Below are 16,456 nucleotides of genomic sequence, written 5' to 3'. Positions count from 1 at the left end.
TGTTTATGTGTATTACCTGCTTTATCTTTTGCTGGTCGCACCCTTTGTTGATGTGTTTTACATGTTACTGATCCTATTTTGAAGGAAAGTTTCTTTTTTCCCAGGAATAATAAAGATCATTTCCACATTTGGCAGCTGTAATATTGTTAAATTATCACGCTAAACCATTTCGGTTTACTCCGTATCTGGCACCTATTAGCTAGTGGTAACTCATTTGTATTGTACTGTTAGCATGTGGCATATAAGTGACTCACTTGTCCTTTCACCGCGCTGAATTTTCTCTCACATATGTACAAGTTGTGATATCCGCTCCACCAAAATGTCTACATGGTGTTTTTTGGTTTTTCAGTGTGGTTGTACTAATCTCCCAGTGGCACCGAACAGATTTTGTGTGTCTATATCGGGGCTCGGCGACGGTTACCGCTCAAATATGTTGATTGCTTTTGTGGAAGGATGTGTGTGAACTTTGTGTGTGTGGGTGTAAAAAACCTGCCTGTAGCATATGTGTGTGTGTGTGTATATATTGTGCACATGCAACACGGGTGCGAATGACTTGGTCTTGATTGTACGCGTCTGGACGAGTGTGCGTGTGACAAGCGTGTTGTGTGGGGGGGGAGAGCTGTGTAATGTCAACAAACAGCAGCAACAACAACAACAACAACAGTTACGCTGGCTGCCACTGAGCCTCAGCTATGTCGTAATTAGAAGTGGATGAAAATGTGGGACAACAGTGCCTTTAACCATAACCAAACATTTCTCCCGGGCGGAGGATTACAGACAGAAACTGAACGCGGTCTGCTCTCCCCCTCTGCGTGCCACATGTCACCGCTCCTCTCTGGCCACTGATCCCGGTCCTCTCCTCTGCCACCGGCCATTCGGGTCTGCACCCCAGATGTGTGATCTGGTCACCTTCAACCACTCCAGTGACTCACCCTTTTGTGTATACACGCACGCAAGTGTGTGTGCTGCAAATGCTATTATCCTCCAGTCTGTGCTGCCTCCCACTGGTTGGGCATGATACTGACAGTGACACTTCAAACTACTACTTGAAAAAACAAATAAATTCAAGTAATTCATTTTGCATTTTGTGCCGACCTGCTCGGAGTTAACGGCATCAACACAATTGAACTGCAATAAATCACTTTTGCATACTTCACATACTCAACCAGCTGGAACTCCAAGAAGAAGTTAAATAAATGCTAACGAGGAGGTGCAAATCCAATGTTGCCTCACATCTGTGTTTTCCGCTGTCGAAAAGTGAATGATTTTTTTTTTTTTTTCACTGAAGCTCGGTTTAAAACAAGACCACCGCATGCGTGAATGACTTTCAGGCTCTTGAGTTCTCTACCACCATGTCCTGGCATGGGGAGCACATCTGAGAAAACTTGTAAACAGTCAACCATAATCATATGTACCCTGAACGGAGACATGATTAATCTAATCCCTGCCTGTCTGAAAACGCCAGAAAACGTCTCTCTTCTGGAAAGCAATCAAGATGGGCTCGCCCCGTGGATATACATTGATACGGCTGTGAAAAGATAGAGGCAAAAAAGAGTTTTATCCAATTTGCTAAGTTGATCAGGTTACAGTGGAAGGCACCCTGCGTTTAACCCAGTGTAGTGGGGATTATTGAGACATGTTAACTGTTCTATGTTTCCCATGCACATCTCAGGTTGACCTCTAGTGCATCCTCTTGAAGATAGATATTGAGTTTAATTGGCTGCAATAAAGCAACACAAAGCCTGCTTTGTTTTCCAAACACTCAGTCCAAATAAGAGAGAGTTTGCTGCCAGCATCCTCAGCCCAGCATGGGACTGGATCTCAGCAGGGAAGTAGTTCAACTTTGGGCCTGACCTTCCACATTCCTGTTCCCCGTGTTCGCCCTCCTCAGCCTCCTCTGGGGTTCAGTCAGGTGGGAGCGAGTCCCTCGCTACAGCAGCAGCAGCGAGCGAGCAAGGGGGGGGGGGGTTTGAATGCGGACAGAACGGTTTGCTCAGCAGCCTGTTGCTTCGGTTTGTTTGGAGCTGCGGTCCTCGCTGGAATATGTAACCAAATTCCTTTCCCTGTCCCACAATCGGAGTTTGCTGCCAGCTTCCCTGGCAATGAGGCCCTGAATTAGGGCCAGTCCTCCTGCTCATCCCACAAAGCCTTTCATGTTCCCAAACCGCAGCCTGAGCGAGGCGCCTCGGTTTCAACAGCAGCAGACCAGCATATGTTTGCCTAATTCCTGAGACATGATGACAGTGGTCTCCCAGCCACGAAAAGACAGCTTCAGTTTTTTTTCTCTCTTCATCCTGCACTTTAATTATTATTTTCTGTTGTTGATGACTTCCAATAGTTACACACCACATGTTTTCTCATTACACATGTTTTTATTCTCTCTCTTTTTTTATGGCCAACCCCCCAACCCACACTCCTTCCTCCCCCCTCCTCCTCCTCCACCTCGGTCACCCGTCTCTTCCCCACAATGCTTTGCTAGCGCATGACCCTGCAACTGGAAAAAACCAAAGAGCAGCGGGGGAGGCTTTTTCATTGCCCAGCAGGAGATGGAATTATGGTTGGTTATTACCCACAACTGCTAGGTGTAAGAAAGGATCACAGAGCTGAGAGGTGGACGCAGTCTTCCTGCCGCAGGTCACAGCAGATTTACCCAGAACCAGGCCTGATCTCGTAAAGACAGGGCGTCGGAGAGCAACACCCAGCGCTGCGCCCGGCGATGCCCTCTTGAACTCGCGTTCACACGTACTGGCGCCTACTATCAGAGCCTCTGTTTTTTTGCTGTCTGGAGAGTTTCACTGATTTAATATTTGTTTTATGAAATGTAGAGCACTTTAATAATCACAGAATGCAATCAGGAATATGAATTCTCACCACAGCGGCTGAAAGCGGCAGCCAGCTGGAACAGGTAGCTGTTCATTGAATCTCTCCGCCGAATGAATTGGAATCAAACTTGCAACCTTGTAAGTGTTTGCGCCCAGACTCGAGGCGTGATTGTCATAAAAACAAGAGCAACACCCAGCGACATTGCCACGATCCCTTCTTGACCTTCTCTTCACATTTAACTGGCGCCTGCAGAAGCGCACGGCGTTAGAGATTTTGTCTTTGGTGTCAGAGGAGGCTTTATTGATGGCGAGACGCTCATAAAACCCACGAGAAGCTTAATGCCCACACAATCTGCAGTGTAATCTCCAACCTCCGAGTTATTAAGCACAGAGTCTATTTGCCGGAGAGGTGAAACACAGGGCCACAAATCTGTTACAGAGCCAGAGGAGAGCTCCGCACAGCCAAGAGAAATAAGCACTAGAATTGCACTGAAAATAATCAGAATTTAGTGGCGCATAATGGTTCGCTTTGAAGGGGAAGGTATTCATATTCTCTGCTCTTTATTCCACTTATCAGTAGCCCCGCTCTCTCCCCCCTCGGGCCAGTCTTTTGGGAGCTAAGACTCCTTGGCGCACATCAACCGCCTGTGGCTGTCATTGCATGTGTTTAGTTTCACCGCTGGTTTCCTACGGCTTACTGTGGCCCTGCTATCCTCTCAGATGGCGTGTGACACACACTTATCCCGGGCAAATCTGCGCGTCCCCTCCTGCCAAGTCAAACACGACTCTCTGTATATTGCTGACGTCTAACTCAATATCTTTGGACTTTTAAAGACGGGTGCTCTTTTTTTCTGCCTTTTTCATGTACAAATCTGACCATAGTTTCAAATACTCAATCATTAAATTCTCAGCGCTGCTTGCTGAAACATCCAGAGTTTATTTTATTCCTGCATGTACAGACAGCCGCAATACATTTTTAGCAGCCGCGGCAGGAGCCGTGTGTATTTTAACGCGCTGGCCATATGTGGCACCCTGACCTCTTTCATAAACAGAACAGTCTGCAGTGCACCATGGGTCTGCTTCGCCAGTTTGGGAGAGGAAGAGAAAGGGGGTGGTATAGAGGGGCGCGTTGGGAGGGGTTCTGTCGGGGTAGTTTTGAATGGAAGTCATGTTGGAGCCGTTCCTCTTTGAGGGAAGATGGGCAGCACTTGAAACTCTGCATTTAACTGAGGTCCAGCTCATTCTTGTAATAGTTAAGCCAAATGCTTCAACCGTCTGTTTACCAGAAGGTTGACAGAATTAACTTGAAAGGGATCCCCTGTTCTTAAACTGTCAGGCAACATCCAATCCTTCAGGCAAGTCCAAATATACTGGACTATTTCAAATCCAAATCCTTTGTGCTTTGTAGTACAGTCTTGGATGCAGAACAGTGGCAAGGTAGAACAATTAGCTCTCCATGAATAAACAGCTCTTTCTCTCTAAAACAGATGATCAGTCTCTGTGTTATGGGGTCTTTGATTGATGTGGGTGGCCAGAGTTGAGGGCTAGTTACTCTAAAGCGGGCCCTCAGGCCCTGGAGCCCTATCATTGCAAAGGCCCCCCTGTGGCGCTCTACCTGCAGGTATCAGGTGTTGTGGGAGCTTTCGCGTGGGGTGGGGTGTGGCGAGGGCGGGGTGTAATTACACATGCATGTGAGGGAAAGGCCTCTGAGGGTAATGAGGTTTGGAGGATGCGGCCATCTCGGCGGGTGGTCCCTCCCTCCAGTCCTGACACCGATCCCCCTGCCTCTCTGTCTGCGGCCGCTCACGCGAGTCGGCCCCGGTCCCCTCCTCTCCCCACGCTTGGACAATCGGATGGGCTCCAGTGGGGGCCTGGAAGTGGCGCCCACCCCGGTTGCTCCAGCCAAGCGGGCTCCCAGAGCTGCTTCCAGGCATTTCATCACATTACATCAGATCAAAAGCAATAAGCTAATTACAAACGACTGTGGGCACGCAAGCAGTAAATACAGAATCAACATAATTGATTTAATCCTCTCAATGCTAAGTGAAAAACTTATCAATGCTGGGGCCAAAATTACAGCCCTGTTTTCCAGGGCAACAGCGACAATTGGATGAATTAAAAGATCACATGGAGTTCATTCAACCAGAGTAAACTCTAGTGACGCCACCGCGATTCATACAGAAACGCTGGGCTAAATGGGAAGGGAGAGACGTGTAATTTTAGGCCTCGGCGTTGCGCCTAGGACACATTTAGACTCGCTTGTTTTGTTTGTTCATCTGTTTTCTTTTTGCCGCGGAGACGTTTTTTTGTGAGTTTCCTCCATCATTCATCGAGGCTGCAGCGAGGTGAGGGGGAGAAAGAGGATGTTTTATGCATGCCTCAATATGCATCTTAAAAGCAAAAGCATTAGGAATGATAGTGGAAATGCAAAGGGTTTTCATCGACGTTTACTTATTCATGACGCTCCGAGAAAAGCAACGTATTTTAGAGCAAATCCATGTTATCATTGGAGAAGCTCCCCCACAGAAGAAGTCATTTTCCACCTGAGGACATGCGCTTTAATGACAGTTTGAGGTGGTGCCGCTGGAACAGAGATACAGACTCCATGTTCACAACACTTGCAATATCAAAGCAGAGAGGAGGAGGAGGGGAGTTCTCCATATACAACTTGTGCTGTATGATAAGGTTACGATTCCTCTCTATCTTATCCTCTTTTTAATCATCATTCTGGGATGAACATACAAAATAGATTTTTTGAGGGGGGGGAATTTTCCACTTTACCAGCCATGCGTTGCTCTTCTACTTTCCTCTATTTGTCCTGCAGGACTGCTCTGGCTTAAACACACATTCTTCACTCTTCTTAAAGGTGCTACTGTAAATGCGAGATTGGGAGCATTTCTATTGTTTCTGCACGGCTCTCAACATGGCGACGGCTGAGCTGGCGACTCAAAGTTAACAGTGCTAACAGCGTTAACAGTGAAAACAAAGGCAACACTGCTGACAGAGATAACCTGGGGGGAAAGCAGAGGGTGAGTGCTACGCTTCTGTGATGCCATCGGTCGGGACGGAGTTATCAGCTGTAACCGTCGTATGAAAGCAGTGCACTAACTAACATGCACTAACATGCACTACAAGGCACGCGCGGCCGGCCGGCTACATCAATAAACAACCCGGTCTCATCGTGTGTCATTGTACACCACGCAACTGTCACCCGTTAGGTTTAGGCTAGAAAACGTCTAACTTATGTTCGGGCAACAAAACCACTTAGTTAGGTTAAGGAAATACATCATGGTTCGGCTTAATATAAGTAAGTATACTAATTAAAATACGTAAGGAAACAACGTAACACAACTACGGAAACACGTCACAAACGTCACTAAAAAACACTTGACAATCGTCACATGACAAAAGAAACATAACTTACAAAACAAAACATCGGCCTCGAACACCAGTCGCCTTTTAGTTAAGTACGGAAATTAAGAAAGGCGTACTAATTGCACACTAAACCGCATTATCGTGGCATTCATGCACCTTTTCGTGCAAACGGGCTGCATTAAAGCACAGAGAAGCTCGGATTACAACACACTCCAGAGGGAGTGAGACTTCATTTTCTGCTCAGGTAGACATTATTCTTCTATATCTTTACATAGCAAATAGTTGATTGCGGCTATAATAATGCTCTGGATATCATATAGAGCACCTTTAATGCACTTCTTTTTAAAGATAAACTAAAGAGTATGAGAATTAAAAAAGGTTTAAAATCATTGATTTGCTTCTATCCAGATTTCTTTGACAAATCAAATTGTAAATTCAGTGCTTTAGAATCTCTATTGATTATTGCAGTAGGCTACTGCACACATTGTGTGTATGGCGTACAGTGAACATGTGAGTGCTAGAGTGTGTGTGTGTGTGTGTGTGTGTGTGTGTGTGTGTGTGTGTGTGTGTCTGTGTGTGTGTGAGAGAGGGAGAGCAATAATGTGTGTCAAATTGGCTTGCCCCCTTCCCTGTCTTTTGGCTCCTGCTCTGCGGTGGCAGCCCTCTCTCTGACCTCTCATATGTCACACAGCGCTCTTATCCAGCATTGTTTTCCTGGAAGATGTCGACCGTGGCCTGATCGTGAACTATGAGCCCTCAACCTCACCACCGATACGCTGGGAGTTTGTAGTACAAGTAAGCCATCTAATGGACAACAATGGAAACAATTTCTAGTGTCAAGCTTACTTTACTATCTATCTATCTATCTATCTATCTATCTATCTATCTATATATCTATCTATATATCTATATATCTACTGTATCTACAGTGTATATCTAGGGTTTATGGAGTTTATAGGGTTTATAGGGTTTATAAAGATTAGTGCTCTGGAGTGGAGTAATTGCAACGAATGAATGTCCAAACAGCAACCAGTGTCCTCTGTGTTGCTGTCTGGGGCTCGTTATTTTCTTATTTATCCTGCATAAATAACCTCAAATTATCCATAAAAACATAATGTCTTAGAATTCTTCCCACTTCATCTGGCTCTGATTAATGTTTTTACAGCATGGAATTAAATGTGCTGGAGACACGACCCGTGCATGTATGGGCCCCAGAGGAGGAGGAGAGCTGTGACTCCTTGAGAGAAGGAAAAAAAAATTCTCTTTGTTTTCTGTAAAGGGACACGTCGTTCTTAACTGCTTCCATGTGGCCTCCGTCAGCGTGGATCTGAGGAGTGAGGTGGCAACAGATAATAACGCAAATAAAACGCATGGCAGTTTAAAGCGAGTATACCAGCTGTGCTGTTTGAAACGGCTCGTCGTCACTCAGCCGGTTGCGTGGGCGTGTGATTGCCGGAATGGGACAAGAGCGGAGTGTGATAAACTTACAGTCTCACTTATGGAAATGTTTGCATGAGCTCTTGACGGATGAGCGGCGCTTGTGTTTGCTAAAAGAGTTCCCTATCTGTGCCTACCAAGACCACAGTAGCAGGTGTCTAATGTGACCATTTTGGTTATTCAACACATGAGTCCATTATGACCGCTGAGCCGTGAGAAGAATGGGGGGGAGGAGGTGGGCTGCTCCTTTAAATGGAATCTTTAATTTCACAGGCCTCTTGATATCCCGCCGCAGTTGCGATTGTGTAACAGAAAAGAGGAATCAAGGCTTTTGAAAGCACATTAAGCAGAAAGCAATTAACCAACACACAGTAGTTAATTTTTGTATTAATACTTCAACAGCTGGTGCAGATTGCTTCCTCATTTTTATCTCCGCTCCAGCTGTTCCTCCACCGACAAGAACATTAAAGAGGATTTGTCCATAATAAAGTGGCTCCATATATAGATACCTCGCTGAGAAACGGGAACCCGTGGGGAACGTGGATTTACATATAGAAAAAAGTTGGGGGAAACTGACATCTTTTCAATAGCACCGCTGGTCTTCCTTTCAGCGAGCACCTCCGATGGGAACTGTTTCAAAGCGCCCTTTTCTTGTCTGCCGAGTGTTGGCGTTGGTGTACATTTCAAAGTCCTTTATTGACATCCTCTACAGATGTGCTGCTTGGAGGAACATTTGTTATATTGTGAATTGGGCACTAAAGGCAAGGCCCAGGAACATTTGATTAATGCTCATACATATGGTGTGCTAGTCTGAGTATTTCCGTTCTATTCTAAAAAAGCCAGAAGGCAAGGGGGATAAAAATAATAAAATAAATCCAAATTAAATGACTTTTTTTTATACGTTTCTCTGGGCAACAGCTTTCCATATTTGAAGGATAATGTGGCTTCTATTTCTGTATCCGAAAAACCAAATGTATTATGTTTTTGGATCAGCCGGGGCGACGAGGGCCTGCCCATGGGGTCTTAGCAGACTGTCAAAACAAACATACCAGGAACAAGTTGAGACAGGCTGCCACTAGTGCCACATCCATCCTGTCTTAAACCAGCGTAAACCACAAGACATGTACTTATGCACCCAAGCAGTCGCCACACCATGCCACATGCCTGCTTGATTAAGTGAGTGCTGGGTACGGCTGAGCGACAAGCCTCGGGCTGGGGATGAACTCCTCTGCTCTGCTCTCCTTGTCCCGTTCATTCTGCTCTCTCAGATGTCAGGTCCTTGGAATAAAGAGGTAAAGTGGTGCTGATTGTCAAGTGGTTTGATAGTGGACAGGAGAGACTATGAGAAAGGGCTCGTTTGACGGGGAAAATTCTCTTTTACAGCATTACGTCATGACAAGAACAGAACTGGTATAATAGAGAGATTTGGAGGATTTATGTGGCGCTCTGTAATTGAACATAATTGAGAAAGTGCTTGACACTTGATATGGATTTATAGTGCCACTCATGGAGAAATGTTTTTCTGTTGGCTGGTTTTCATAACGCTAGTCTCAAGTGAGATTTTGGTGATTTGTGTATAAAGATTCACAACACTGATCATAACAATATTGCTTGGGCAACTGTGTCTTTGTTGGATCATTTAATCCCCTTTACAGAAAAATGATTTAAAAAGGGGAAACTTTTTTTGCAATCTCAACACACGAACCATATTTGCTTTGTTGCTTAGATACGTTAAGTGTTAATAAGAGCGACGCACGGGGAAGAAGAAAAAAAAGTGCACTGTTGCCACTTTTTTGCAGCGCAGAATTAGTGGCAAACATTATGAGAGTGCAAGCCATTAAAGTAAGGAATAAGTCTTAATTTATAGCTCGGGTCTGTTTGTCATTTGGCTTGGCTACTGCTTTGTTGCATAAGCATGTGTGGAATAATTACGGACACAGCGAGATGGGATTTATAATGGGGTTGAGGATGATGAGGACCGTGCAGGAGGAGGAGGCGGAGGAGGAGGAGGAGGAGGAGGAGGAGGAGGAGGAGGAGGGGACCACGGCCCTCTGCGGCAGCGCCTCCAGATGTGCAACCCTGTGTGGTTCCACTTTAAACGTAGTGGGAGAGGAACACGGGCCTGTGAAGTTGATGCGCCAAGTCCAGCGTTGCTCGCATGTGTGTGTGTGTGTGTGTGTGTGTGTGTGTGTGTGTGTGTGTGTGTGTGTGTGTGTGTGTGTGTGTGTGTGTGTGTGTGTGTGTGTGTGTGATGGTACGACCTTCCTGATCAAATATTTCAACTTGCGTGTCATATGTGTTTCGTGTTGGCTGGACTTTTTCTTCTTGTGGCTGATAGTTTTACAGCAACAGCCAGAGAAAGATGGGCTGTCTGTACAGCATGTGTTAATATACAAAGATTTATTAGTGACAGGTTACCTGGTTTCACCCTTCTAGCCTTCACACGCAATTAAAACACATTCTTCTCACTCACAGACACGCACACACACATTTTCCCATGTTCCCCCAACTCTCACCTCGATGTTTAAATGTCATTGCTAAGTGCCTCTTGCCTCAGATCATCTGCTCAGCTGTTGTTCTGGTTACTTCAACATCTTTCATGGTGCAGCTGAGCGCCGCCCGGGCCGCTCCGAGTGGCATTGCATGTGTTATCCCTGTAGGGGCCTCAAACGGGACTCCGGGGAACCAGGTGTTACTTCCTCCAGCTCTTTCTCTTCTTCTCCAGGACGATGGAGGCTACACTACTGGCCGGAGGGATGGAAGGAATTAAGGGCCAGCTACAACCTCCTCCACATCAACTCTTTTGCCCAGCTGCTCGACACAAGAGCACGGCATGAAACGGGAAATCAGAAGTCACATCAAAAGCATAGCAGAACATTTATTAGCCCATGTCCTTTGTCAAAAAGGAGCCACATACTGGTAGTCGAGCCTGGTGTGCTAAAAATTGTGTTCCCATACAACGGAAATGCATTGTCAATTAGGTTTCGAGAGAAACATGTCTTCTGCCAGATTACGTTTGTTTTTGACGTATCACAAATCAGGCTGTTCTCATACACAGTTCGAAGCTATACCTACCTAAAAGTGATGCACTGTAATTCGTATATATCCCACAAAATCAATGCGTATGTAATCCAATGGTGAACCAGGAAGTATAAAGAGCGACAAACTCCACATAGGGAAGTGATCAGGGTGGGTCAAAAAACACCGGACTTTCACCTGAGACTGGTGTTCGTACTCCGTGTGAAACCAGAAGTCAACGTTGAATTATTCACATAACTTACGTACTTAAGTTACGCCACTTCCGGTGTTATTTTAACCCAAACTACTATCTTCTCCTAAACCTAACTAAATTTTGTTGCCTAAACATAACCAAGTTGATCTTTTCCTAAACCTAACTAAGTTGTTTCCTGTGAAGATTGAAGTCTATTTTGATAAGACTGGAGCGGAAAATTAACACATGCGTCATTTGTTGCTAGATATTTGTAGGAAAAAGCATAAAAAATGAGGACTAACTTTTCGTAAGATATCATATGAACCATTGTATGAGAATACAAGGCACAAATACGCTTCTTATCATAGTCCATAGAAGTCCATTGATGAATGGGTCAAACACAGGACTTTCACCCAGGAGACATACGTTGTTTCAATTTACAACGTTAACCATGTGTTTAAAACTGCAACCGAAATCCGGGAGATAATTTGGGGGGAAAGGTATTTTGAGAATGCAGTTTAGTATGGGAACATCATTTGTAGGAGACAGGGCTGCATAGTCAGTTTCCACTGAAACAGTCTGGCTGGGAGCATAAAAGCCCTGTTTGGGTCAAGGTTGCTGTACTTTGTTAGGAGGGGCGACAAAATTATATTGTGGCTAAAGATGGCACTCCTCCAAAAGTGCCACCTTTTGGTTGTTTTATTTTTGGTACATTTTAAATCGTTTTATTGGGTTTCTTAAACCAGCTGCTGTTCTCACATGTTAGCTCGGCTGTTGGTAATAATAGAAATTCATTTAGCGTGTTGTCTGCCTCTGGGAAATGTCTTTGACACTGGTTACAAGGCCGGCGACTGCACACAAACACCCGAGCATGTTGGCTATTGACGGTACCGTGACTGTATATTTCTGTGACTGGCTCTGAAAAGCATGCCGGATAAATCCAATGTCAGTGTGGGTGCTGTCGCCACTGTTTCAGCCACCCACACAGCTGTGGACAGCTGTTAGGACATGGCGGCCCTCTGCCTCTAACTATAGGCCTTACACTGACTTTTTTCCATAACTCCCAAGTGTTGTATTAAGGCTTTATTGCCCTATATACACATATATGTGAGCATAGGCTTTACATGCCAAAACAATCTGCCCTCTTTGTACTCTGTCAGCAGCTCAGACTCTACTTTTCCTAGACTGCTTTTATTCACAGAGCATGTCTCCCGACTTCCCTGTGATCACCTGTGATATAGTAATCGAGCACAGAGCCTTTGATGGCCCCAACCAACAGCTGAAATTATGATTATGTACCATGCCTGGTCATGAAGAGACGGCAAGAAAGTTCACATTTTGTTCTAAAAAGCTTTCCTTTGATTTTTCCATTTCAAAGTCTGGTATCATACAAATATGCCGGGCAGAGATTATGCCACCCCTCCCCTTCCCTCCCCATTTTATACATGCTGCTCTCATCACTGAGAACGGAGTGTATCCATAATAACTTGCACATGTCCCACTTTTGTCTTTGCGGTTTTCATTCGGCTATAAATTGAAGGTAGACACTTTTTTTCTGCGCCTCTTTGGGTGATGTGTAAGACAGGTTTAAATGGATGTAATTTCACTTTGAAGCAATTGTGTGACTCATTAAATGGTGCCAGTTTGCGCGTACATTGCCGGTGGTTTTTGGAGCAGCGCGAGGGCCCTCCGAGTCACCGTGCTTCAGGTCCTCAGCTCGGGAAAAAAGAAAAAGACATCTGGCACCCATTCGGGTGAGAAGGCGAGTGCCAACACGAAAACATTAGGCGACGGACCAAATTCTCTCAACCCCAGTCTAACACGGAGCGCATGACAACCAAAATCCAAACCTTTCGGCGAGCTTCAGCATTTGTACATCATCCTGCGTTGTGTTGCTCTATAGATTTCCCTCCTCTGACTCCTGCGCTCTCTGTAGTGAAACCGATCCTTATTGAATTATGAAGCGAGCATTGCACAACGGTGTAGCCCAGCCACTCTCAAATCCGCTGTGGTCGGCATAAAGGGGATGGTTAATTTTTACATTAGAGGGACAATAGATGATTTGGTGAGTGGCATGTTGTCACTACTCCCCAAATGACCCCTAAACCTTCTGGTTCCTATTGGTACATCACATCCCGCCCCGTCACAGCTTATTCGACTGGCCACATATTCCAGAAACACAAGAAACATGTTTTTGACAAAGCAGATAAAAGTCGTATCTACTAATATTCCCAGCAGCAACACTTAGTTCCTTTTCTTTTTTGCAATCCCTGTTAGCTTGCAAAAGTTATTAGTCACTCTTAAAGGGAATTTATATTGCTTTTGTGTTTTTTCCCTTTTTTTTTGTGGGTCATAAAGTATTTTGTGCATGTAAAAGATCAGCAAAGTTACAAAGCCCAAAATCCACGGAAACACAGCTCCTGAACTGCCTGAAACGCCTTGCTTGAAGTCTCACCTTTTCTTCTGTAACGTGGTGATGAAACCTGCCTAGCGGTTGGATGCGCATGCCCTCAAACAAAGCTAGTTAGAGCGGAGCTGGAGCGGAGTCCAAAGAGTTTGGTTTGCCTACTACGTTGTAAAAGTGAATGAAATGTCACGTTTTGAACACAAACAAAAAGGCTTCTTTAGGTTTAGGCAAAAAAACAAAAAACATTTGGTTAAGTTTAAAAAAAACATTGTATTTTGGGTTGAAATAAACTACAAACACAACTTCACATTGTTGGTTTCACACGGGATGCAAACTCCGGTCTCCTGGGTAAAAGTCCTTTGTTTTGTGTCCCATCCATCCTCCCCGACCTCCACCCAGTTTCACACTGTCTATACTACAGCGCCTGACTGCCACCTGACTACCGTGTGAATAGATGATAAAACCTACTATTGGGTGTAGTAGGCCCCTATTGACCCACATCTATGGGGCTTATAGTGACTGATAACCTATTTAATAGCCTGACAACAGTCTAATTAGCCTGGAAAAGTAGTGTTTTTTTAACATTAAAGCACAAGTATGCACCTGAAAATAAGCACAATAGGTCATCTTTAATATTTACATAAGTTTTGGTTTTCAGTTTTCCCATCATGATACACATCCAGTACTTCCAAGAACTGCTTGTGGTTTGAATTTTGCAATGTATGTGAACATTGTTATAATCCTCATAAAAGCTCCAAATACCCCCTTTCCATTTTATAGCATTTAAAATACACTATTAAAATGCTTTTTTATGCAACTTTAAATTTACTGAATGAGAGGCAATTAGTCATTTTTGGTACATGTCTTCAAGTTTGGGTCAAGAGTGTCTAATTAAGACACAACACAAATATGGCTCGTGTCCATTTTTCCTTCATCGCCAATCCTTTCAGGCAGCGTCAAACTTGATAAAATTGATGCATCAAAACTTCTCCCCAAACAATTTTATGAATCCTTTCTGTCAGCCAGGTTTGTGTGGTATTTGAATTGATATGCTCTCTGGAATCCCTTCACCCAGCAGATTTATAGCACATCATATGAATCAGTGGGGCCGGGTGTAGCTGTGCCAATAACGGCCTGGAAAGGTAACCATGCTGATTTTCAGTTATTTTGCAAAAAGTGTTGAAGAAATACCCTTTGAAGTCTTGGGGTGATAAGTTGTAAATCAGTGGGAAATATATACTCTTAACCTGGGATCTATTACATTTGAAAGCAAGGTCCCGAAAAGGGAATAATAGATATCATATCTTGGAAAAAATCAGTGTTACAATCCAAAACTCTGTGTTATTTTTGAATGCGAATAAAAGTTACCCGCTATCATACCATATTGTCTTGATATTTTTCTTTGTAATCAGTCCTTTCCTAAGGCATCCATCCACCCCATGCAGAGACGCAGGCATTCAAATAAGAGATATCTCATTTCAGGATGAAACTGCAACATCTTGAACGCGACTCTCTACGGAAAACTCTGGAACGATGGTCCATATCTGACCTTGAGGAATATGCTAACGCTGTGGCTTCGCAGAGATTTAACAGTTGTCATGAAAACATTAAATTGAGACCGCTGCATCTGGCAGTCAGACAACAACGCCGGTACATCACAGTGCAGCTTTTTAGTGCCAAGGAGCGGTGACTCATTTCTGATAAACATCTGCATCATAAAATAAAAGCGTGGCCTTGCTTGTGTCTCGGTAATGGTACAGTGAATATCAGTTATGCGAGCAAGCAATATTTTTTTTTTCACCGAATTATAGTTTATTCAAAGCATACATCTGCATCTGATACAAATATTGGGCACGGATTGAGTGAACTCTGTCATGGTTTCCACATTTTACATGCAATGATTAGTAAATTATCAGTATAATTACAGTATTTCTCTGTTACGCAGTTCCATAAACACTGCTGCCATTGTCTACAATAGAAATGAATATGCTTGGATTTTTATGATGTACTTCATTTCTTCCAAACATCTGATCAACATTTCTTCCTACAAAACAAAATAAGTTGTTGATCATAAAGCTGATCAGCATCTGTCCTTAGTCAGTGCATAGACTGTAGATAATATTCTTGATACTGTTGTTTGGAGGAGGTTTTAAAGTTGCATGTCTCATATACGTATATATATATATGTTCACCTCTCACAATAGGCGGTCCAGTTGAAGTTCAGTTTACTCGTCAAGTAGTAGCCTACTTCTGCTGCGAGACATTGTCCGGTCTGGGAGTTGTCTGTCTTTTACTTTAACCCTTTCACAGTGTGTTTTCAGTTCATGAAAGTTAATTATAACCTTTTTGGTCGCCTAAAAATGTCTTATTCAGCGTTCTATTGTACTTAGCTCCACCCTCTCGTGTCACTTCTGGTTGCAAAAAAACAAGATGGCGAAGGCCAAAATGCCGAACTCGAGGCTTCAAAACAGAAGTCAACAAACCAATGGCTGACGTTATGGTGACTACGTCCATTTCTTATATACTGTCTATGGTTGGGAATAGTAATACTGTAATAAAAGAAACTGTTTTTAACAGAAAACCTGCAGAGTGTGGGGTTTTGAAAGAATTTTGAATTTAGGAGGCAAGGAAAGACGTTGTTGAGCATTATGGGAAATGTATGATCCTGTGTTCTTGGAGCTTGATCCATATTAAGAACTAAAGGTCAGGATATCTTCTCTCCTCTTCTCAGCCTCTGCTGCTTCATCTTTTGTGAATATTCCAGTTTTATGAAAGTGCAATACTAAATTGCTGGAGTATCCCTTTAAGTTTGGATAGTTACAGAATTGCTTTGAATGTCAATTTAACACACTCACTTTACATTGCATATTCTAAACTTTGTATAATCTACTCGTTCTTTACTGGATGAGGCTGCGGAAAGCTGCAACAGAAAGTATTCTATATTATCCAGTATATTCACATCACTATTTAATAAACCTACGTATAATATTCAGTAATTCATTTTAACTACACACACAATACATACTCAGTAATAATTTTGGAGTTAGCTTCATTATGGGGATAGCAAAGTACAAATAAATCTCCATTTCACTTGATGTAAAAGGACAAAGACGGATTTCCCAGTGGAAATTAATGTGGCTTAGAGCATTAAAGGGACCCCTGGTGATTTTTTTCCAAATCAATCCTGGCTACAAAAAAGTTAAC

This window comes from Sebastes fasciatus, chromosome 2 (assembly GCF_043250625.1).
Source record: "Sebastes fasciatus isolate fSebFas1 chromosome 2, fSebFas1.pri, whole genome shotgun sequence".
Classification (NCBI taxonomy): domain Eukaryota; kingdom Metazoa; phylum Chordata; class Actinopteri; order Perciformes; family Sebastidae; genus Sebastes; species Sebastes fasciatus.
The sequence above is the reverse complement of the archived record's forward strand: the minus strand, read 5'-3'. Positions refer to the sequence as shown.